This window comes from Pelodiscus sinensis, chromosome 27 (assembly GCF_052426305.1).
Source record: "Pelodiscus sinensis isolate ZL-2025 chromosome 27, ASM5242630v1, whole genome shotgun sequence".
NCBI lineage: Eukaryota > Metazoa > Chordata > Testudines > Trionychidae > Pelodiscus > Pelodiscus sinensis.
In genome coordinates this window covers 1,233,412-1,257,485 of record NC_143078.1, presented here as the reverse complement: position 1 = coordinate 1,257,485, position 24,074 = coordinate 1,233,412, and the positions used below count along the sequence as shown (strand labels likewise).

The window sequence follows — 24,074 nt, the reverse complement described above, 5'->3', positions numbered from 1 at the left end:
CGGACCTGGCGCAAGTCAGAACAAAGCCAGCCTGCTAAAAAACTTACTGACGGGGAGGGTGGGGGTGGTATGTGTGCAGTCTGTAGCATTAACCGATAAGCTTCTGCTTATTGATTAATTGGTGAATCGACTGCACGATTACAGCTGGAAATCACGGCGGGAGCGCCGGGTGGCACAGAAGGGCTGACAGGGAGCAGGCTAGCTCCCAGCCCTGTCCTTTCCGGGAATGCAGAGCCACTCCGACCCCCCTCTTCCCCCCCACACACACACAAACACACAGCCCAGGCTCCTCTGTGGACCCCCTGACAACAGCAGCGAAGAGGAGAGCGCTCTACTTAAGGGGAACGAGGCACAGGCAAAAGACAAAGCTGCACAGGCCACCAAGTCAGCAACACGCAGGGCTCAGGGCAGCTCGAACCCGAGGAACGAGTCCAACCCAAAGCTCCCTGGAGAGGAGCCTGCTGCTGCCAGCTCTGGCCATTTACCATCCATCTCCCACTCCATTCGGGGGTTAGACAGTCGCTGGTAGCGATGTGACAATCCCTCCTCGGGTCCAGCTGCCGTGGCGGAGGAGAAAGATGGGTAACACGACAGCTCAGACACCCAACACCACTGATTTTTTCAGTCTCACGATTTTAAAATCACTCTCAATATTTGAGGCCCAACTCACGATTTTCCAAAGGCTTGGCTCTCAGAAGCCACTGGCACATGCCTGCCTGGCCAGCCTGTCCGGGCCACCTGCTATAGACAGCATCAGCAGGACAGCTGAGGAAGAAGCCCTCAGGAGAGCGGTTTTAAGATGCAACAGCAACTCACCAGCTAGTATTCACTGCCCTGCAGTGCTGCCTGCCTGCTGCATGGCACATCTGCTCCTGCGAAGATCTTCACTCATTGCCAGCCCAGCGGGCCTGCCCAGCACCCAACCGAAGGCGGACCCACAACAGCCTGCCAGCTCAGGCAGGCTTCGCTCAGTACAGCCTTGGCCTGCAAGTGCTCCTGTGCCGCCTAAGGCAGCCAGCAAACAGGTATTCTCTTCAACTGAGCCAGGGTCTAACTCGCACCAGGAGGCATCCGGTCCACAGTCACTTCTCTACCGAGAGAAAAGCATCGTAGGTCTCTCAAACGTCTCTCAATTAAGCTGCACAGCTTTGGCTGCAGTCCTGGGACCCAGGGTCTCCAGGGAGAGTCACTGGTCCTTGAGTTCGCACTTAGAGCCAGATACAACTAACAGCAGTTAGCTTCCATTCTGCCTCTGCCGGAAGACGAGCTGAAGGAATAAGCCGACATCACCGCTCCCTGGGTCTAGTCAGCCAGGCACAGCACTAAACAGGTCTGTCTCCGATACACCCACATGCAGGGAGGAATGGAACGCAGCATTTAGCATGTCCAGGCTTGTGAGACAGGTGGCTGCTCTCAAGCAAGAGGGATTTGATGGAAGTTGCTCCAGAGGGAGCAGCACACAGGCACAGGCAGCTATACAGACTTTGCTCTCTGGACGGGTCACACGTTGCTCTGGAGGAGGATGGGATGGTCTGACCTAAGTTGAAGTTGCCTATTTCTGAGCGATACTGTCAAACAGACAACCTCCGTGAAGCCCTTGAGACCTTTGCAGCACACCTTGAGGGACCAGGGACAGACTGAAATCTCCCCGACCTTTTAACTGCATCACATCTGACAGCATCTTACTGGGTGTCGCTGTAGGATCGCGGATCTCAACCCGTGTCCAGCTTGGCAGGTTGCCAGGGCTTGTGTATCTGATCAGCAAATTGCTAACCCTAAAACCAACCAGGTACTTCCAGACCCTTCCATGCAGAGACACAGACCAGCTACTGAGGGGCTCCTGCAGAACCCAAGTAGCTAGACTTGGCAAAGATGAATCTCAGTACCAGTTGTGTCCTGTTACTCCAGAGCTCTTCCCTATTGAACGTTCTCTAGTGTTTCTAACCAAACTCGGGCTTCCTGCTCAGGAGGAAGTGCTTTACCCTTCAGCCCATTGCTTGGTCTCTGCACAGTCCTAACTGTGCCCCTGAGCTAACGGCTCTTCTTGCAGGGAGCAGCCAACTCCGAGCGGTTTTAGTGACATTTACCTTTTTAAAACGATTAAACGAAGTCTCTACCCTGACACTGCTCTCTCTCAACTGCACGCAAATGGCCCAATTGTCTCCAGTGGGGCTACTTTGAGGAACACAGGAACACAGCGAGCCCACCCCACGAACGGCTATGAGGGATGGCATCGACGGGCTCCAAGCAAAGATTCTAAATCGATCGCATTTTACTGTAAAGCTCCGTCGACACTCACGGCTTCTTGTGGAAGTACGGCTATTCTCGCGCAAGAATCTGCAGAGCATCCGCACTGCCCGCCCGCTCTTGCGCAAGGAAATGTACAGTACGGCGTGGTAAGAGAGGAGGGCTCCTTGCGCAAGAGTTATGCTCTTTTTAACAGGTGTAAGCCCTCTTGTGCAGGAGCTCTTGCGCAGGAGGGCAGTGTGGATGCTTGGCAGGGATTGCTTGAGCAAGAAACCCTTATGGCTAAAATGGTCATCAGAGCTTTCTTGCGCAAGAGAGCGTCCACACTGCCATGAGTGCTCTTCAGCAAACGCACAGCTTGCACATGGCAGTGTGGATGTTTTCTTGTGCAAGACTTCTTGCACAAGAAGCCGCCAGTGTAGACATAGCCTAAGTGTTCTTCCTGGGTACAAAGAGGTTTGGAACGTGCCTAACCGCAGTCTGCCAACAGTGCTCCCCATGTCTGGAGGGGGGCAAACCCTCTGAAGATGCAGGTCTTCGATTCAGTGAAAGTTGCTGTAACAACTTCCCCGGAAGCGGAAGCACACAGAGGTTTAACACAACACAGCCAGCAATACGGCCTTTTTCCAGTTCTGAGAGCCAGAGAGCATTCTAAGCATTTTCCATGCAAAGAATCCCAACAGGACTCAATTTCCTGCAGCTGCATGTGCCAAACGAGAAAGCTGCCAATGTTATTCAAGAACAAAATAGTCTTCATTGTGGAGCCCACCCAGCGCAGGTGCTGCTGGCCGGGTGCTAACCCCCACACTGCAGTCACACAACCTCGAGTAATTAGCAACACAAAGGCACTAGCATGTATGCAGCCTCTCCTATTCCAAGGCTGCAAAGCAGGCACCAGAACCTGCACAAATTAATTCCTTGGGACTGTGAGCTTCCCCAGCCAATCCCTGTACTCCGGTCTCAGAGCTTCTCCAAGCTGCCCTGCCCAAGAGGTGACAAGCCTTCCTGCCACAATGACCCAAGCAGGGGCAGGCCTGCAGGCCTCTTGCCTTCTGGAAAAGCAGCCAAGCAAATATTGGAGCTGTTAGTAAAGATATTTACTCCTCACTGCAAAGGCGCAAACAAGGATCCATCTCAGACTCCGTGGCCACTTCTACCCTGCAAACCCTGGGCCTTCCTGAGCAAGCCCTTCTGGAAGCGGCAAGTCTGGGGCCGTATCAGACAAAAATCCCCAGGAAGGCCATGTCCTGTCGTTCTCCTCTGGGTCACGGAAACCCTGAGTGGGCGCTGGAAGCTGCCATTGGCTAGCAGCAGACTGGAGCTCCAGCTGCGTAGACAGTGCCCGACCCAGGCTGGGATGCATGCTGCTGTGTACACACCCCCACTGAGCACCCAGCCGGGCCCGAGCGCATGGGGCTCCATCAACCAGCGTGAGCACACATCCCACACTGCATCTTGCCCACGCCACACAAGCCCAAGGAAACACCTCCTGGGCCACGGGGTGCCGAGCCATTTGGCACCAGGCAGGAAGGGAGCCGTGCCAGCACATCCGATTTTATACCTGGCGTTTTCCCCATAGGCCCAGCTCCGGGGGCCTTGCTCTGTCTGAGTCTAGCTGTCGTGGCTGCGGAGGGAAGATCCCTAAAGCTCAAGCGCAAATGGAGCCCAACACGTGTTATTTTTTTAAAATCTCATGGTCACTGGGGGGGGGGGGAGGCTTGGCTCATGATTCCTGAACGTCCAGGACCAGCAGTGCTGAAGGGCAGCAGGGCACCAACCCTGCAGCAGGATTTCAGCCAAGTGTGGTGGCGTTTGCCCCAGGGCCCTGCAGCTTCACACCAAGGTGCAGGCAAACTCTGCCAGGCTGGGCAGAGGGAGACGATCAAAGGTCAAACCTGAGCGGCTCCTGGATGCAGAGCGGAGCCAGGACGTGCCTGTCCCACAGGAGACATGGAAGCCAAGCGGCGCCTGCAGCCCCCCGGGGTGATGGGCCGCTCCCTGCTGAGGCCTTTGTGGTCTTGCCCATTTGCAGGGTTTGCACTGACTGAGGAAGCCGACCGTTTGGCCTCCCTGTTCCTTGGCATCAACCCAGCTCCCTGGGCCGAGGGCCAGCATCGCAGACAGTCCAGGAATCCCCCACAGCCTGAGCTGCCTGGACAGGGACGGTTCTCCCCTCTCTCTAAGCTGGGCCGATGGCACCGCGGACCACGCCAACACCATGGCAGGGAGGGGAACGGCTGCTGCACAGCCACTCGGACGCAGACCAAGGGAGAAGCAGGCACAACTCCGCGGCGCAGCTCAGTACTATCACCTGCCGAACGGGGAGAGCCTCAGCTCTCCAGGCCTGCGACTCCTCACGCCTCCACAGCACCCATGGGTGACACCAGGAGCTCACTGAGCCCTGCACAGAATCCCTGGGGACACCCTCCCTCCCCCGGCGGGGGCAGAGCCAGGGACAGCTCCAGCAGAACTGCCAACAGCCGAAACAGGGCAACCCACTGACAGGGCAACCACCACGCTGCACCCACTCCGGCCGGCTCAAAGCACGGGGCCGGGGGCAGGCACAGGGCACCAAGGGCCACCAGGAGAGTGGGCTGCAAGCAGGCTCTTGAGCATTGGGGGAAATGAGTGTGGCGGGGTTACGGCAGCCGAGCCCAGCACAGGCAGGAGATGAAGGGCTGTCACAGCCACGGCCCTGAGTTCAGCACTGACAAGGGACCAGCATGAGCCCTCTCCTCACAGGGCCTGCGAACAGCTGGCTACTCGCCGCAGCGACACAGGCTGGAACAAAGGACTTGGCACTTGGGGCCCTTTACCACGCCTGGGAGCTGAACCCCAGGGACCCACAGCTGTGGCTTTTCAGTGTCTACCAACAGCATTTGCTGAGGCTTGACTCCTGAGCCGTGTGGGGCCGCTCCACAGCTGGTGTATGTGCCTTCCCCAGCATAACAGGGCTCCTGGGCACCACTGTAATGACACAGCCACCCCCAGAGCAGTGCTCAGATCCCTGCCCTTGGGGGGCAGCAGCGCTACCAGGGAAACAGAGCACAAGGACCCCTGGCAGAAATCCACTCCCAGACCCTGGCTGGCTCACAGAGGCGACTGTAACGTCACAGGGACAAAACCCAAACAAACCTGGGAGCTGGAAACCAAACTTCAATATTCCTCCACCATGGGTCTCAGTTTCTCCTCGTTGCTACCACACCCCCGCCTGAGCCCCCTCGGGAGACACAAGCCCCCCTTTCTTGGCTTCATGTACTGACGGAGGAGAACACTGGTAACCTCCGTATGAGCCAGCTCCAAGGGCCGAGCATTTCTGGATGCAGATGCCAGAGCTGAGAGAAGTTAGGCCGGGAAGCTTTGTGAGATCATCCAGCCCTTCCCACGGGCCCAGGGCAGGCTGGGTCCCGCCCACAGGCTCCCTGAGGACGTGTCCAGCCTGGTTCCCAACAGCTCAAGGAAAGGGGCTTCTTGTGTCTCCCCTGCCAACACTGCTCTCAACGGCAGGGCACCCCGTCTATTCAGCTTTCACCACCCCATCCCAGCTCCACAGCACTGCTAGGTCAGCTCCTTGTACGCCCCCGCTCGCCCCAGCACCAAGCCAGGGGCCTGGCTCTCAGTTTCCCCACCCACCTCAGCCAGTGGCTCACTCCCATCTCCTGCTGGCCAGGGGGGCCCACAGCACCCCAGGGCAGCAACAGGCCTCTGGTGGGGGCGGGCTTTCCTGCTCTGGGACAACAGGCCTCTGGTGGGGGCGGGCTTTCCTGCTCTGGGACAACAGGCCTCTGGTGGGGGCGGGCTTTCCTGCTCTGGGACAACGTACGCCACAGCCGCCTCCACCCCGAGTCTCTCTCCCTCCATTGGCTGGGAGCTCCCCACCCACATCCCCCTTCCCGATCCTTCACTCTGTCCCTGGCCTCCTGCTGCCCACCACAGCCCCTGGCATCCTCAGGGAGCACTGCTAGCGCGCCACTCGCTACAGCATCCCGGCCTAGAGATGCCACCACCACCACTCCCCTCCCCACCTCGGCTCAGGACGAACCCAGCCCCTTTCCCGCACCAAGCCTTCCTCAGCGGCCGCACCCCTCCCTCGCGTCACCATGGCAAGCAGCCGCCTCACTGCCACCACCCGCCATGCCCCGAGCTCCACGGCACCGTCTCTGCAGAGGCGACTGCTACTCTTTACAGGGATTAACCCCTCCCAGCACCAGAATGGAACCCAAACCACAACCTGCCCTGGCACTGCCATGGAGCCCCGAGCCCTGCTGTCCAGAAGCCAGCCGTCCCTGGTAACACTGCCATGATCCAGCCCCCAGCCCTGGCTCCTCACACAGAGGTTCCCAGGGGTCAGAGCAAGCCGAGGGGTGTGACCACCAGAACCCAGGGTCCACCTGCCTGGACCTGCAGAGAAGAGGCTACAACATCACCTTGCACAGCTGCTTCACCTGATCTCACTCCAGTCTCCCACCGCGTGCTAGGGAAGGGAAAGGATTTCAGCACAGGGTGAAGATTCAGCTCTGCAGCCACCTGTTTTGTGCAGACACTGTACAGCCATCTCCTGGGCCAAGGGAAAAATTCAAGGCCTGAGACAAAACAGGAGAGAAAAACCCAAGAGCAGAGACTGGTCTCACCCACAGGAAGACATGAGCAAGTTTAAACTAATCCATCGCCCGCCCCCGGAGAGACTGACGCGAGTCTCCCGCGCTAGCGTTTGCTGCACGTGCTGTTGCTCTGCCCACACGGGGCAGCGCGCCAGGCAGAGGGGCCAGAGCAGCAGCCAGCTTGCCAAGCAGTGACCGCGGGTTTCTCTCTTCCAGACATGCTGGCCTGGACCATGAAGGTTTGCTACAGCTGAATCCCAGGGCAGGCTAGTGAGCGGCTCTCAGGCTGACCACTCCATCTCCACAAGGCAGAGGGCAAACAGAGCTGGGGCTGGCAGGAGCATGACACCCATGAGCCGGCGGCATTTACAAGGGCACTTGCACTGTTGGACGGGTTTGTAGGAACAGCAGTGATCTCCCAGGAGGACAGAGCCGGTCATTGCAGCCCAGGATGTCCCAGCACACCCCCATCCCCCCACCCGTGTCTCTTGCCCTGAGCCACGATTGCATTCCCCTCATCCAGCCCGAGGAACGATCCACTGCCCAGAGCCCTTTCCCCCAGGGCAGCCAAGCCCAGAGCAGCCTGGGACTAGGGTTCCTTCCCCCGCCGTCTGGCCCACAGCCCCAGCAGCGCTCGGCTGCCACTGCAGTGGCTTGGTCTCTTGGGGAAAGCCCTGGGCTTCCTTCCCCTTGGCTGAGGGAGACGGTGGAGAAGAAACCACGCTGCTGCAGCTCCCAGGGCTTCTGCTGGGAAGAGCCAGGGCTCCCACAGGCTTGGGCTCTCGGATGGGGCAGCGGGCGAGGGCTCTAGCTGGGGACTCTGCAAACCCGTGTTCACTTTCCTGCTGCACCACAGACACCCCGAGGCAACTTGGGCAGGTCCCTTGGCTGCCCTGCCTCTGCTGGAGCGAAGCACCTACTGCAGGCCCAGGCACTCAGCTAGCACAGCCATGAGGTGGGACAAGGCCACAGGGGCCAGGCCTGCCCAACAAGTAAAAGTAAAGACAAGCAATGGCAAATGTGACAGGCAGGCTCCAAGCCAGCAAGAACCCCTCCCCCTTCAGGGCAGGCACCTCCAGCTGACGGTGTCAGGCAGACACTGCCCCAATGGGCAGGTTTTTCTATCCTTCTCCGTTGGGGAGCTTTGGCACCTTCCTCTGAAGCAGCCAATTCCAGCCAGTAGGACTCAGAAGAATGGATGAGGAGGTGCCATGGGCTGGTCCACTCTGCTAACGCCCATGTTCCTGCCACCATCCAGTGACAGTGCATTAGAGGCTGGAGAAGAGTCTTTGCAGAACACACTTGTCCACAGCACTGCGGGCCAGCCTGCTAGAACAGCACTTCGCCTCCCTTAAATGACGTGGAAGCAGCAGCAGCCCAGTGCTCAGGCACATCTGCCTCAGGGAAGCATGGAGTCAGACTGCAGCAAGCAGGCAAATACAGACTTTTCCTCTGGGATCACACTGGGCTGTTGAAAGCCGTTTAAAAACCTTATCCCGCATTTTTCCTTTGTTTCTGCATTAGCAAGCGCTTGGCCGTCATTCCCTCCGAAAGACAATGGGAGGTCACGAGACTACATGACTACATTTCCTGGTTTGGCTGTGAAACAGCTTCAAAATGCAGAGACCAAAAATCTGCAGTTGAGGTACTTTGAGTCCCCTCCACACCATGCCAGTCTGGGCAACAGAGCCTGCCCAGACGTTCAATGCAAAGAGCCTGTCTACTCTTCCCTGTGCACAACCCCAAGACGCTGCCCTCCTGTCTTCTACCCAACCCCCGAGACACACAGCGCACCATGGAAATCTGCCACAACTGCATGGTTCAGAAATCCCTTGGGACACTCTCCCAGCACCTCCTGGTGCTTTGAAGAGCCACGTACTGGAGAGAGGACATGGCTGGCATCAAGGCAGCCAGGAAATGCCCAGGCAACGCCAACGCCACTGACCCAGGGACCTAAGCTCTGACCTTTACTCCTCGTTCTACAGCCCCAGAGCTGCAGCCTGAACCAAAGGGAACTGACTGCAACGCGCACCCGCACTGGCAGCAACTGCGGGACTTGGCTGGCTCCGCTTTGGGTAGAACAGCCCCGTGCGGCCGGGCGACAGGGCAGAGCCTGCAGAGCGCGAGGGCTGGCCGCGAGCCCGGCCCGCACAGAAACCCCCTCGCCACTGCCAGCGGCGGGGCACCCCCCCCCCCCCCCGGCCGAACGGGGCAGAGCGCATCGGGAGCGGCGGCCCCGGCCCTGCCCACAGGAAAGTCACCGGGCCGCGCCCCGCCCCCGCCTGGCAGCATGTGGCCGGACTCACCCGCGGGGCGGCTTTTCAGCGCGAGCAGCCCCGGGACCGCGAGGCGGGGAAGGGGGCAGCGGGCCCCGCAACCCGCAACCCGCGCCCGGCACGCGGCGAGTCTCGGTCCGCAGGCCCGGCAAGGCGCGGAGCTGCGGGCAGCAGCCGCCAGACACCCCCTGCACCGGCCCCACAACCGCCCCGCCCCCGCGCCGCCCCCTGCCCCCGCCCCACCGCCCCCCGCCCCACACGCCGCCCCCCGCCCCATTGCACTGCCCCCTGGCCCCCGCCCCACTGCCCCGCGCCGCCCCCTGGCCCCTACCCCATTGCACTGCCCCCTGGCCCCTACCCCATTGCACTGCCCCCTGGCCCCCGCCCCCCGCCCCATTGCACTGCCCCCTGGCCCCTACCCCATTGCACTGCCCCCTGGCCCCCGCCCCATTGCACTGCCCCCCGCCCCCCGCCCCATTGCACTGCCCCCTGGCCCCTACCCCATTGCACTGCCCCCTGGCCCCCGCCCCACGGCCCCCTGCCCTATTGCACTGGCCTTGCCCCACTGCCCCACTGCCCCGCGCCGCCCCCTGGCCCCTACCCCATTGCACTGCCCCCTGGCCCCCGCCCCATTGCACTGCCCCCTGGCCCCCGCCCCATTGCACTGCCCCCTGGCCCCCGCCCCCCGCCCCATTGCACTGCCCCCTGGCCCCTACCCCATTGCACTGCCCCCTGGCCCCCGCCCCCCGCCCCATTGCACTGCCCCCTGGCCCCTACCCCATTGCACTGCCCCCTGGCCCCCGCCCCCCGCCCCATTGCACTGCCCCCTGGCCCCTACCCCATTGCACTGGCCCCCGCCCCCCGGCCCCCTGCCCTATTGCACTGGCCCTTGCCCCACTGCCCCGCGCCGCCCCCTGGCCCCTACCCCATTGCACTGCCCCCTGGCTCCCGCCCCACCGCCCCCGGCCCCACTGCCCCGCCCTGCCCCCTGGCCCCCGCCCTATTGCACTGCCCCACGCCGCCCCCTGCCCCACTGCGCTGCCCCCTGGCCCCCGCCCCCTGCCCCATTGCACTGCCCCCTGGCCCCACTGCCCCGCGCCGCCCCCCGGCGCCTGCCCCATTGCCCCACCCTGCTCCGTCGCGCCGGCCCCGCACCGTCCGGACCAGGGGGCGCTCCCTGGCCGGGCAGCGCCGCGGGACCCCCGGGTGTTGGAACAGGCCGCCCGGGCCGGGCTCTCACCTGCCCCCGCCGCCAGGGCCGGTCCCTGCTCTGGTCCCGCTCCGCGGGGCCCGCGGGCGTCTCCAGCTTCATACATTTGGGCAGCATCCCATTGGGCAGCGTGGCCGTCACTCAGACACCTGGCCCCGCCCCTCGTCCCGCTTTTTAAAGGGACAGTGATAGAAATGCAGCCGGGTTAGTCTGGCGCTGCTGAAACACAACACAGGAGTGTGTAGCACTTTAACTTCCTCAGTGGGTCTGGCCCACGAAAGCTCATCACCTAATAAACCATCTTGTTAGTCTTTACAGTGCTACACAGTCCTGTATTGTGTTTAAAGGGACACACACCGCAAAGCCTGAGGGGTCGCTACTTTGCACCCGCTACCTTGACAGGCTGCTGGGAGGAGGATGGGGGGGGGTCTCAGTCAGCCTGAAGTGTGGCCCTCGACCTGCCCCCCCAGGGAGACCCCCACTCTGACCCCCGGGGAGACCCCAGGCAGATGCCCCCGTGCTGTGATCACCCACCAGTGGCCGTGACAGTCCTGCAGGCCGTAGGGTGTCCTGGGGCTGCCCCGTTTCCCAGCTCAAGCACCCATGTTACAGCACCACCGGCCGGGCTGCCCACCGCCCCACCCCCCCGCAGGGACTGCCGCAGCAATGAGAATTAGCCCCCAGCGGGGGCAGTGACACCCAGGCTCTGGGGCAGCCAGGGAGTGGGGGGCGCCCCACAAGCCCCATGCAGGGCTCCAGCAGGGAGCAGACAACTCAGCCAGGCCTCTGGAAACGTGCCCCAGCCAGACCTGCCAGCACCCTGCCTGCAGCTGGGCTACCGGGCCCTCGGCGGCCAAGCCCCCAAACATGTGACCCCCAGGTGCCGCTGGAGCCCTCATTAACATAACAGCCCCTGCCTACCCCAGGCCAGGCTGCCTGCCGCTCCCGGCCCTCTTGCTACCTTGGCACAAAGGAGGCAGGGCTGCCCTGGGGAGCATGAGCGCCTGCCTCCTGGGGACAAACTGGCCACTGCCGACAGTAGCCCGGGAACTGGGGAAGGCTGGGATCTCATTGTCCCCCGGCACCGTGCACACCTCCGCCCCCGGCACCGTGCACACCTCCCCCCCCGGCACTGTGCACACCTCCCCCCCCCCCGGCACTGTGCACACCTCCCCCCCCCCCCCGGCACCGTGCACACCCCTCACGCCTGGCCAGCTGCTCACACCATGGGCTGTAGGTGTCTGAGCTCCACAGGTCAGTGCCCATCTGTGTGGTGTGTCCTCGCCCCGCAGCCACAGCCAAGTCCACTTCACAGGGCCTGGCTGCCTTCACACCTGAGTGTCGGAATTCAGCAGCTGAGGACCCAGCCAGGGGGATGGTCCTGCCTCAGGCCTCACGAGCTTAAAAGAAAGGACTGACTGGGACCCCCCTGTGAGACATAAGGGAGGGTGGGGGGTGTAGAGGGTCCTGGGCACCGGTGCAGCAACACGGGAGCGCTCAGCACTGCTGAGTACATGTTACAATTCAACGCCCTATGGGCAGGGCCAGCTTTAGGAAGTGCAGGGCCCAATTCAAACTGTTTTGGCGGGCCCCCCGCCCCAGGATTTTTTGTTGAGCACCCACACAACAAACCACAACCACACACAAATATCACATCAGAAGTAGATCTGATCAAAATGTATAGCAATATAGTTGAACATTTTCAAAAAAAATGCCATCCTTTATTATGCAAAATTTTACACAAAATTAAATCAGTTGCCTTATTAGGTCAAATATTTTCAATTGCAAACTAGCCAATTTTTTCAATAAAGTTTAAAGTTTGATTTTTAAAAAGTTACCAGAGAGCGTTGCAGTTTTCTGTTACATTGATTTACTTTTTAAATAGCAAAAAATGGAATCTTTGTTAAGAACGTGTCAGTTCTGTGGTCAAATTCCAGTCCTTAGTGATTTCAGCACTAATGATTTCACTAGGTAATATGGTACCTCACCACCACTGCCTCTTTTGCACTGCCCTTCAACACACTGCCTGCATGTTGAGTCCAAGGTCAGTCTACACAAGGTTTTATCAATGATTTTTGCTCAAGCGATCACTGAGACAAGACAAGGACTCTCAATTGATTCTTGTCAGCTCTGCCTTTAAACACTGGAATTAAAGTGTCAGATATAATTGAGAACTCCCATATAGACTCTACACCACCAGAAATAAAACCTGTTTCCATCTTCTGTGACTTTCAGTTAGATGTGACTCACTATCCTCTGCTTAGTGTTCAAGTTATGGTAGACCCTAAGCTGGGTCATATTAAGTTCAGGTCTTTTACCTTTTAATCATACAATATGGATAACAACATTTCATTCTCCCAGCTCCAAGTCTTAAGTGAATTTCAACCCAAAAGGGCCAAAATTGATCACCTTGACACAGCAAGTGTGTCTGCTGACCTCTGTGGCAAAGTAGGTTTGCAAAGTAGGTTGTCTATATAAATAAGGTCTGCTCGTGAAGCCTTTTCCTACAGTTGATTAGCAGATGGCAGTAGATAGCTCATTCAGACCACTGGCTGATAAAAGTTAGTCACCCTGACCAGTCATTAACCATAGTCATGGACTCACCCTACTCTCCATTGTCTCTATGATTCTCTGATGACCTGTGACAAAAAAGGAGGGTGGAAAGGGAAACTGAAGGGAGAGACCTCTCTCAGTTCACCAATCAAAAAGCAGTATTGCCAACCCCAAAATCACAAGGAACGCCTACACAAAGTTATGAGAATGGTCTACAAATCATAAGATTTTTTAAAAATAAAACATGTTGGATTTTTATTGGCCTTTTGTTTCTTAAGTATTTATGGTTCATGTTTTAAAGCTTTCCTCCTTAGCTGTAAGGCCCAGAAGTATAGAGAACTTTTTTTAAATGAAAGCTGAGATTCCTACATAATCAATTACATAAGAACATAAGAACATAAGAACGGCCGTACTGGGTCAGACCAAAGGTCCATCTAGCCCAGTATCCTGTCTACCGACAGTGGCCAGCACCAGGTAACCCAGAGAGGGTTGACCGAAGACAATGATCAAGCGATTTGTCTCCTGCCATCCCTCTCCAGCCTCTGACAAACAGAGGCCATTTTATCCCCTGGCTAATAGCCTTTTATGCACCTAACCTCCATGAATTTATCCAGCTTCTCTTTAAACTCTATTATAGTCCTAGCCTTCACCGCCTTCTCTGGCAAGGAGTTCCACAGGTTGACAACACGCTGTGTGAAGAAGAACTTCCTTTTATTAGTTTTAAACCTGCTTCCCATTAATTTCATTTGGTGTCCTCTAGTTCTTCTATTATGGGAACTAATAAATAACTTTTCTTTATCAGCCCTCTCCACACCACTCATGATTTTATAGACCTCTATCATATCCCCCCTCAGTCTCCTCTTTTCTAAGCTGAAAAGTCCTAGTCTCTTTAGCCTCTCCTCATATGGGACCCGTTCCAAACCCCTAATCATTTTAGTTGCCCTTTTCTGAACCCTTTCCAAGGCCAAAATATCTTTTTTGAGGTGAGGAGACCACATCTGTACACAGTATTCAAGATGTGGGCGTACCATAGTTTTATTCAGGGGCAGTAAGATATTCTGGGTCTTATTTTCTATCCCTTTCCTAATAATTCCTAGCATCCTATTTGCCTTTTTGACCGCCTTTAACTCCAGGCCTTTAGAAAAACACCAATTAACTCCAGGCCTTTAGAAAAACACCAAGGCTGCGTCTAGACTGGCATGATTTTGCGCAAATACTTTTAACAGAAAAGTTTTTCTGTTAAAAGTATTTGTGCAAGAGAGCATCTATACTGGCATGTGCCTTTCTGCAAAAGATTTGCTTTTGCACAAAAGCATCCATGCCTGTGTAGATGCTCTCTTGCGCAAGAAAGCGCCGATGGCCATTTTAGTGCAGGACCCAATTCAAACCGTTTTGGTGGGGCCTGCCCCACTCAGGATTTTTTGTTGAGCACCCTAACAACAAACCACAACCACACAAAAATATCACATCAGAAGTAGATCTGATCAACATTGGCCCTCTTGCGCAAGAATTCTTGCGCAAGAGGGCTTATCCCTGAGCGGGAGCATCAGAGTATTTGCACAAGAACCACTGAGTTTGTAGATTACAAAGCCAGTGTTCTTGCGCAAATACTCGCGGCCAGTGTAGACAGGCGGCAAGATTTTGCACAAAAGTGGCCACTTTTGCGCAAAATCATGCCAATCTAGACGCAGCCCAAATGTTTTGAGACTCATGATAAAACAATGGAGGAATTCTTGTGAGCCCATGCTTTGCCCATAGTATAAATAAAAAAAACAAACCAATATCTTCTCCACTAAACATCTTAATAACTGAATTCAACAGCTCCTGATATGAACAGGTATCAACCTAGTTTTTCATATTTGAGCTGGGTTACCAGGAATCATACATGACAATATGAAATCTTTCCACTCTCAAGTCAGCATATTCACAAAGCACCTATAATTTTGATCTATTCATTTATTGGATAGTGCAAGCAAAAGGAGGAGAATTAGTGTAGATAAATGTTCAAATAAAAAAAAAAAAAGCCTGAAGGAATTAGAGTTCCTATAGCTCATGTTCAGAACTGACTAGGCCACTTATGATCAGATTTTCAAAGGTGTGTAAAGATCCGTTAAAACAAAATACAGGACTATGTAGCACTTTAAAGACTAACACAATGGTTTATTAGATGATGAGCTTTAAGTGCTACATAGTCCTGTATTTTGTTTCAGCTACACCAGACTAACACGGCTACATTTCTATCACTAAAGATCAGATAGATATCTTTGAAGATCCGAGTTGGCAACTGTCTCTTTAGGAGCTTAATTACCTTTGAAAATCTGAGCTTAGATTTCCAAGTCCAATTTTCAAAAATGACTTTAGTCACTCAAGTGCTTTTGAAAATTTTAACTGGGGGCCTAAAGAGAAAAAAATAGACAAAAGGCAGGAGATACAGTATTCCTTTTAAAAACGTGACATCTATTTTTAACTAAATTTTATATTATTTTTCTCCCGGGGGCAACTGACCCCTCCGGCCCCCTCACTACGCCACCCCTCGCCCCTGCAGATCTATCATCTTATGCATGTGCAAGATCTGTGAGAGCCGTCCCATGAATCTGCAGTTAGTGTCTGGGGCGCCGGCTTCTGGGTGATGTCTCAATGCTGCCACATTCACCTCCAAAGAGGGGGCTTCCCAAAGCAGGCCCTTGCTGCTGACCCCCACGGCATCCACAGGTCCAGTCTCCTTTCAATGGGCCCACTTCCCAGGGCTCATTGATCTTGGATCTGGCTTCCATCCCCTCTCCAACCTCTGCAACTGGCCGGAGGTGCTCACCTTCCGCCTTAGCCATTCCCACCTCATTCACCCCACAGGGACAATCTCTGCCTCATTCCATGTAAAAGCACTCACTACAAAGCTAAAAACTTCAATGAGAGAATGATTAATATAGAGATGTGTCTACATCTGCCGCAGGGAGACACCTCTGCCTGTCTCCAGCCCTCTCCCCCAGAGTCTACAGCCCCATTGCAAACCAGGGGAGTAGAAGGAAAGAGGCTGAGGCCCAGCCAATGGGACTGAAGCAGTCATGAGTAAGCCTTGCCCGGGAGCCATTCTCCTGTCCATTGCTGGTGCTGTGTTGCTTCAGGCACGCTGAAATGCAGCCACCTCTAGGGTGGGCTGGACACCTGCACAAGGTTTAACACCTGCACAAGGTTTCAGGCAGAGGGCAGTGCGGGCAGCCTTCCTGCAGAGCCGCCATCGAAACTACTGTGCCCTCCTGGCTTAGGAAAAGAATAAACAGGAGGACTGGAAATTAACCCGCCCAGTCTCACGTCCCCTAGGCAGGGAATGAGCCATCTACATTAGGCCCCAGCTGGAGTATCATGTCCAGTTCTGGGCTCCACATTTCAGGAAATGAGGAGAAACTGGAGAAAGTCCAGAGAAGATGAACACAAATGATGAAAGGTCTAGAGAACATGAGCTCTGAGGCAAGGCTGAAGGAATTGGGCTTGTTTACCTTGGAAAAGAGAAGACCGAAAAGGGACATGAGAGCACCTTTCAAGTATCTAAAAGAGTGTCATAAGGAAGCGGGGTGGGAGGACGGGGGGGGTGGGGGCCAGGGCCCGCTCCAGGGAGAGCCGGGGGACAGACCCAGCTCCACATATTGCTGGAGCAGAGCCCCCGGCTCTGTAACTCGCCGGCACTTCTGGGTTCAGGGGCGCGGGGACCCCTTAGGCGCGGGGCCTGATTCGGCCAGATTGGCCGAATCGGCTTAAGGCCAGCCCTGCCTATGGGACCACATTACTATCTACCAGCTTCTGACACTGTCCAGCTGCTCTAGAGCTAGTTCTCTGGAGGGAAATCCAGTTCCACAGTCCAGCGAAACAAACCAGGGCCCCAAGACAGGGCCACGGGCAGCCAGTGTCCTGCGGGGTTCAGAATCAGGGGTGGGAGCATTTACTTGTGGGTGCTTGAAAGATGAGCTGGTTTCATTGTGTGCTTCCTAGTTGGGGCCTCTGCTGGTTCAAGTAAATGCAGGCCTGTCTCATCTGGGGAAGTGCGTTTTGCCCACAAAAGCTCGTGCTACTCTCTCTGGCTACAGCTACACTGCACACACTGGCTACATCTAGACTGGCAGGATTTTCCACAAATGCTTTTAACGGAAAAGTTTTTCCGTTCAAAGCATGTGCGGAACAGAGCGTCTAGATTGGCACGGACGCTTTTCCGCAATCTAGGCGCGCTTTTGCCCAAAAAAGCCCCGATGGCCATTTTCACGATTGGGGCTTTTTTGCGCAAAACAAATCTGAGCTGTCTACACTGGCCCTCTTGCGCAAAAGGACTTTTGCCCAAACGGGAGCAGCACAGTATTTCCGCAAGATGCACTGATTTCTTACATGAGATCGTCAGTGTTCTTGCAGAAATTCAAGCAGCCAGTGTAGACAGCTGGCAAGTTTTTCCGCAAAAGCAGCTGATTTTGGAATAAGCTAATCTGGAAGGAACACTCCAATATCTTCGTTCAAAAGAGCCTCTCCGCACCAGAAGCTGGGGGTATGTCTACACTACAGCACTAATTTGAACTAACTTAATTCAAATTAGTTAATTTGAACTAAGCTAATTCGAACTAGCACATCTAGACCTAAAAACTAGTTTGAATTAGCGTTTTGCTAATTTGAACTAGCATGTCCACATTGAGTGGACCCTGAACCGGGCTTAAGGCTGGCCGGAAGCAGTGCCGGCAGGGCATCAGAGTAGGACTTAGAGTGTGGAGCTGCTGTCTCAGGGCTGTGCTTAAAGGGACCCGACCCCCACCCCGGACAGACAGTTCTCAGGGGTTCCCTGCTCGCTTGTCTAACTCGATGAGGGACAGCAAAGCAGTCCTGGCTTGGAGTGCCCTGAGTGCCCACACTTGGCATATCAGCACTCAGCCATCAGCCCAGCTGCACTTGCCACAGGCTGCCATCCGGGGAGGGGGGTCAATCGGGGGGCTGCAGGAGAGCTTCCACCCCGAGGAGCCCGCAGAGCCACCCCAGTCCTCTCCATCGGGGGCTCGTACCCCATTCCTCCCTCACCCCCTTCCACTTACCCCTCCCTAGCCCCCCTTCCTGATGTACAAAATAAAGGACACGTGTTCAAAAATAGAAATTCTCTTTATTGAACAAAACTCGGAGAGACTGGGAAAAGGAGGTGGGAGAGGGGAAGAGAGAGGGTGGGAGAGGGAAGGGCAACTAAAATGATCAGGAACAGGTCCCATATGAAGACAGGCTAAAGAGACTGGGACTTCTCAGCTTAGAAAAGAGGAGACTGAGGGGGGATATGATAGAGGTCTATAAAAGCACGAGTGGTGCATAAAGAAAAGTTCTTCATTAGTTCCCCTAATAGAAGGACTAGAGGACACCAAAGGAAAGGAATGGGTAGCAGGCTTCAAACTAATAACAGAAAGTTCTTCTTCACAAAGCAAATAGTCAACCTGTGGAACTCCTTGCTTCTGTGAAGGCTAGAACTAGAACAGAGTTTAAAGGGAAGTGAGATCAAGTCATGGAGGTTGGGTCCATGGAGTGGTATTAGCCAGGGGGTAGGAGTGGTGTCCCTGCCCAAGGTTTGTGGAAGGCTGGAGAGGGATGGCACGAGACAAATGGCTTGGTCACTGTCTTCGGTCCATCCCCTCCAGGGTCCCTAGGGTTGGCCGCTGTCAGCAGACAGGCTACTGGGCTAGATGGACCTTTGGTCTGACCCAGGACGGCCATTGTAAGCTCAGGGCTCAGGGTCGGGGGTCTCAGTGGACCACCTTGATTTTCATGCACCTGCTCCTGGGTGGCCGGGCTGCCAGCTCTCCTGCCCTAGCTGGCCACTTTCCTGTGCCTAGTGCGGAGGTCGTGGACGAGGTCCACGATGTCTGCACTGGACCAGGCGGGCGCCCGCCTCTTGCGGTCCTGGGTAAGCTCCCGGGAGCCGCCAGCCTGGTCCTGGGAAGAGGCGGAGGGCTGGGTGGCAGCGGGTGGCTGGTTCGTGCCGTGCCAGGTGCAGGGTCTGCTGGCTGGGTGCTGGCAGGCTTGCACCTGGTACGGGCACCGTAACCAGCCCGTGCCCCTTTAAGGGGTCCGGGGCCGGGAGGGGGGCAGACGAGTTTCCCTGGTGGTGCCCAGAGTGGCCACCAGGGAAAGCTGGGGAGGGCTAGCCTCCCACTAGTTTGAATTAAGGGGCTACACAGCCCTTAATCCGAACTACTTAATTCGAACTAGGCGTTAGTCCTCGTGGAATGAGGTTTACCTAGTTTGAATTAAGTTCCAACTAGCGGTTTGCTAGTGTAGCGCCTAGCAAAGTTAATTCGAACTAATGTCCGTTAGTTCTAATTAACTTTGTAGTGTAGACATACCTAGTGAAATAGTGCTGGGCTATTTTGAAACAGAGCGCCCACACTGATTGGACGCTGAGTCACACTCCAGGACAGCGCTCACTGCCCATGGCCGCTGCCTGAGGCTAGCTGAAGCTCATGCTTAACGGGACCCCCTGGACAACCGCGTCTCAGGCTTTTTTCCTTTACCTACCACCTGGAGGGGCAGCAAACCCATTCCTCTGCCTGCTCCGGGTGCCCTTGTGGACACTCTGCAATCCAGCTATGGTGCAGGAGCTGCCTCTGGGCAGTCTACGGCTATTGCAATTGGGGGTGCACCTCAAGCAGCAGTTCCTGCAGGATCCCAACCCACTGATCAGCTTGGAGATCCTCCTCGGCTCTCTGCAGGCGCAGCTCATGCTGCTGGGTCCCGCCCAGCCTCCCCTGCACACTGTGCCCTGCCGCCTCTGGTGCTCTGGACACCAGCACCGACTGGAGGGACCGGCTCGTCACGGAGCAGTGGGCAACCAGCAGTGGCTCCAGAATTTCGGGATGAGGAAGGACACCTCTCTGGAGCTCTGTCCTTCCTGCCCTCAGGCGACAGGACACTCACATGTGACCTGCCCCCCCTCCAGAAGCAGGTCGCCATCACCCTGTGGAAGCTCTTCAGCCCAGACAGCTACCGCTCCGTGGAGAACCAGTTCAGCATGGGGAGATCGGCCGTCAGGGCCCTGGTCATTCAGGTCTGGTGCCCTCGGGCTATCGTCCCAGGAGGGGAGTGGACTGCGGGAATGGGGCTCCCTAGGGTGGGGGTGGTGCAAGCCCCCTCCCCGGGAGGTTTTTCAGTCCCACCTTCACAAAGCCCTGGTGGGGGATGGGGTAAGTGGGGGGGGGGGGGTTGCTCCTGCTGGGGGGAGGGGGACTTGGGCTCAGGGACCTTCCAAGGGCCGTGGCCCCCTTGTGATGCTGTTTTTTTGGCTCTTTCTATGGGTGGTGAGGGCCATCAACACTGTCCTGCTGTGCAGGGTCATCAGCCTTGGCGATGTGGATGCCATCATCACCGGCTTCCCCAACTGCAGGGGGCTACTGACAGGAGCACCTGCATCCCCCGACCACTGGAGAGCTGTGTATAGAAACCGGAAGGGGAACTTGTTGATGGGCCTGCAGGCCGTCATGGACGATCATGGCCAGATACGTTGGGGAAGGCGCACAACACCCACGTCTTCCAGCACATGAGCGTGTTTGAGAAGCCGCATGCTGGAAGTTTTTCCCCCAGTTGCACCATCAGGGTCGGGGACGTGGACATGCCGATGTGCATGGTGGGGGACGTGGCCTACCCTCTCTTGCCCTGACCCAGGAAACCCTACACCAGCCAGCCTGACCACCAGCTCAGTGATGGAGAGCGCCTTTGGGTCTGAAGATGCGGTTCCGATGCCTCATCACCCGGCTGGACATTGGCGAACGGACCATCTCCCACATGGTGGCCATATGATTTGTGCGCACACTATTTATGAGAGGAAGAGGGAGGCATTCCTGCCAGGTGGGGGGGCAGAGGCTGACCGGATTGGCAGGGCCTTTGCACAGCTGCCATCTGGCAGGCCCATCAAGGGGTCAAGCATCTCCAGGAGGCCCTGAGGGAGAGTTTCTCACAAGGACCCCAGTGACACTCCCCTGGGCCTCCCCACTAGGGGCCTGTGCATCGCCCCTCTTTGCCTTTCCTCCCACACCCCTCCCTCCCGCCTTTGCCCTTCCCCTGCGGGGACAATAAAACAGACCATTTGTTTTGGAAAAAATAAATTCTGATTTTTTATTTGGGGTAGAAGTAACTGGGGAAAGACCCTGGGAGGGGATGGGTGGGGGAATGAGAGCCTTGGGAGGGGTGAGAAGAGGTTCAGGGATGGGGCGGGAGTGGCACCCGGCTTTGGGGATCCCACGGCCACAGGTGCGGTGGCCACGGGGAAAGGGGTGGTTGGAGAAGCAGGAGTGAGAGCAGTCGCGGGCAGCATGCTGGCAAGCAGGGATTGAACGGCCGCGCACATGGTGCAGCCCTGCTCCAGCATCTCCCGCCAGGCATCTTGCCGCAGCTGAATGTCTTTCTGCAGCCCAGGGTCTGCTCCAGGGATCGGAGTGCCGTGAGGGGCTCCCTCTGGAACTCGTCCCTGGGTCTCCGGTGCCTGCGGGTCCCTCGGGTGTCGTCGATGGCCCCTTCTCGCAGCTGGTCCGGCTGTGGAGAGCAGAGGGACGGTCACTCATCCCAGGGGACACTGCCCGAAGCCTCACCCTCATCTGTGAGCTGAGCGTGACAGTTCTCAGCTCAGAGGAAGGTGCTGTGCTTGGAGCAAGGCCATGTGTGCTCTGGCCAGTGGCCCTTTCCTGCAAGGGCTCCGATGTCCCTGGGGGGAGCCACACTACCCCCATATCCTGGGACAAGCAGGTCTGGGAAGGTGCCGGCCAGATCGGGCTCCGCAGGTGGGTGGGAGGCCATGGGGTGGGTGGGCTGCCCTCCCCACCACGCACACGCCAGGTCCGGCAGTGGTGGCGTCCCACAGGGAGAGAACGTGTATCCCTGCCCGCTGCGGGAGAGGGGGGCAGGGGGCAGGGGGAGGAGTGTGTGAGCGGCAGACTCTCCTGTGCTGCACTGTCCCCGGGAGTGGGTGCTGCCCCGAGAGGGCGGGCATGCCCATGTGCCGTGTGCAGCACTGCTGAGGGGTGTGCCTGCGTGTCTCCAAGGCCCCGGCCTCCTAGCGGGGCCAGTAGAGGGAGGGTGCCCCACCTCGTGTCCCGCCCCATGTCAGGAGCATGGCCGGCCTCTCCAGACACCCCGTGACCAATAGCACAAGGGACCTCTGGTGCAGCCTGCTGGGGCCGTGTGCACAGGTTGCTGCGTGATCCCCATGCCACAAAGGCCGAGTGAGGGGCATGCAGCTGCCCCTTGCTGCCTGCCCCCTCCACTGTGTGTGTAGGGAGCATGCTGGTGTAAGCCACACTCCTAGTCTGTGTCTATACTGGTGTGATCTTGCGCAAAAACTTGCTGCCTGTCGACACTGGCCACGTGTTCTTGCACAAGTAAACTGACACTCTACTGTATGAAATCAGGGCTTCTTGCACCAGAACTCTGACGCTCCTGCTCAGGATTAAGCCCTTTTGTGCAAGAGCTCTTCCAGAAGAGGCCAGTGTAGACAGGCACCAGGAATTTCTTGCGCAAGAAAGGCCGACAGTTAAAACGGCCATCGGAGTTTATTGCGCAAGAGAGCGTCCACACTGGCATGGATGCTCTTGCGCAAAAGCACATGCCAGTGCAGACGCTCTCTTGTGGAAGAGTTTTTGCGTGAGATCACGCCAGTGTAGACGTAGCCCCTAGTGTGGTTCACTGACCCGTGCAGTGGCACCTCGACCACAGCGACGGACAAGAACAAGGCACCTGTACCTGCAGCTGGGCTGGGAGCCAGCTGGCTTTTAGCTCAACAGGGGAGAGGCTCCTATGCTAAGCACCACAGGTCCCAGGCTCACATGTGCCCAGTGGCAGTTACAATGGCACTCACCTAACGTGCCTGCCTCGGACAATGCCTGGGACATGTCCAGAGTGTGGGGTACTGGCTCCAGGGGCAGGAGAGCGACAGAGCTCGATTTGTCCGGCTCCTCCTCTTTTTCCTCCTCCTCCACATCTCTGTCCCCTGGGAGGATGATGCTGGGCGTCTCGAGCCCTGAGTCACTATCGGGGGGGGGGGGGGAGGAAGGGACTGCCCTACCCCCCAAGATGCAGTTCAGGTCCTCAGCGTAGGGGCACGTGTGGGGTTCTGCCCTGGAGCAGGCGCTGCACTCGCGGGCCCTGGCATATGCCTGGCGGATCTTTAACTTGCATCCAGACCTGCTCCTGGGTGTGGATGTGCCCCTTGGTGGCCAGGCTGTCGGCCACATGGCCATGGACATCAGCGTTCCTGTGCCAGGTGCAGAGACCCTGGAAGTTCTCAATAAGGTCCAGGCTCTCCATGCCAGGCCAGGGGGGCAGGTGTCTCTTTTGGCCCCAGGCAGGCTCCTGGGAGCAGTGTAGGGCTGGGTGAGAGCCACAGAGGCACCTTGTGCCTGAACCCATTGTGGCAGCTCCTAGGCAGCTCAGGGCTGTCAGGGCTTCCTGTCTGCCACAAGCCCTTTCCCCTGAGGCTGCAGCTTTAGGGGCTCCAGGGGAAGGGGACTCCAGAGTTTGGCTCAGTGTGGCCAGAGCGGCCAGCAGGGCACCTTGAGCGGGGCTGGAGGCCCCTTGTTTCGGAATAACTGCAGCCGCCCTGCCTACACGGGTGCTATTCCGAAACCGCCATTTTGGAAGAGGCGCTATTCCTCGTGGAACGAGGTTACAAACACCGAAATAAGCCGCCCCCTATTCCGAAATAACGTTGCTGTGTAGACGCACTGTGTATATTTTTGCTGGTCTCTACAGTGCCACAGGACCAGCCGTGGGTTTTACGTTCCACCCATGTAAGAGCAGTTACACCCAAAGCCACCAGATGGCAACATTTGGGCACTGAATCCAAAGGACAGGCCGGCCGTCCTGCCGTTCCGCCCCGTCATGGCTGTCTGCTAACGACACCAATACTTCATTGTCGGCTTCCACTCCCATAGGCCAGGAAGCTCTTCCTTCCCTAAAGCACGTTTTCACCCATGCTGCACTTTCTGAACTACTCACCCACGAGTCACTTCTCCGTTCTTGACAAGCTGCCCTCTGGCGCAGCCCTGCAACGCGCTCCCTTTAGGACAGGGAGTGATGAGCCCTTCTCTGGCTGGGCAGCGCCCATCACAATGGGAGCCTGTGCCTGTGCCGAGGCTGCCAGTGCTAATGAGGGTGGGCTATGGCCGCAGGTCCTTCCTTGCTTATGGGGGTGTC

At 57.0% G+C, this 24,074-nt stretch overlaps 1 protein-coding gene across 5 annotated transcripts in view; it reads right to left on the bottom strand.

Moving 5' to 3' along the window:
* The window catches only part of DENND2C (DENN domain containing 2C), a 38,626-nt gene extending 28,143 nt beyond the window's left edge, over nt 1-10,483 (bottom strand). Inside the window, exon 1 of one of the 5 annotated variants that reach the window (XM_075910395.2) lies at nt 10,365-10,483. The gene's annotated coding sequence lies outside the window, so the exon portion shown is untranslated. Of the gene's footprint in view, nt 1-816; nt 2,005-6,692; nt 7,056-9,154; nt 9,308-10,253 lie in introns of those variants that run through there. The other 4 variants (XM_075910397.2, XM_075910398.2, XM_075910399.2 and 1 more) reach the window with 4 other exon arrangements.
* Between the last annotated feature and the right edge of the window lie 13,591 nt (nt 10,484-24,074).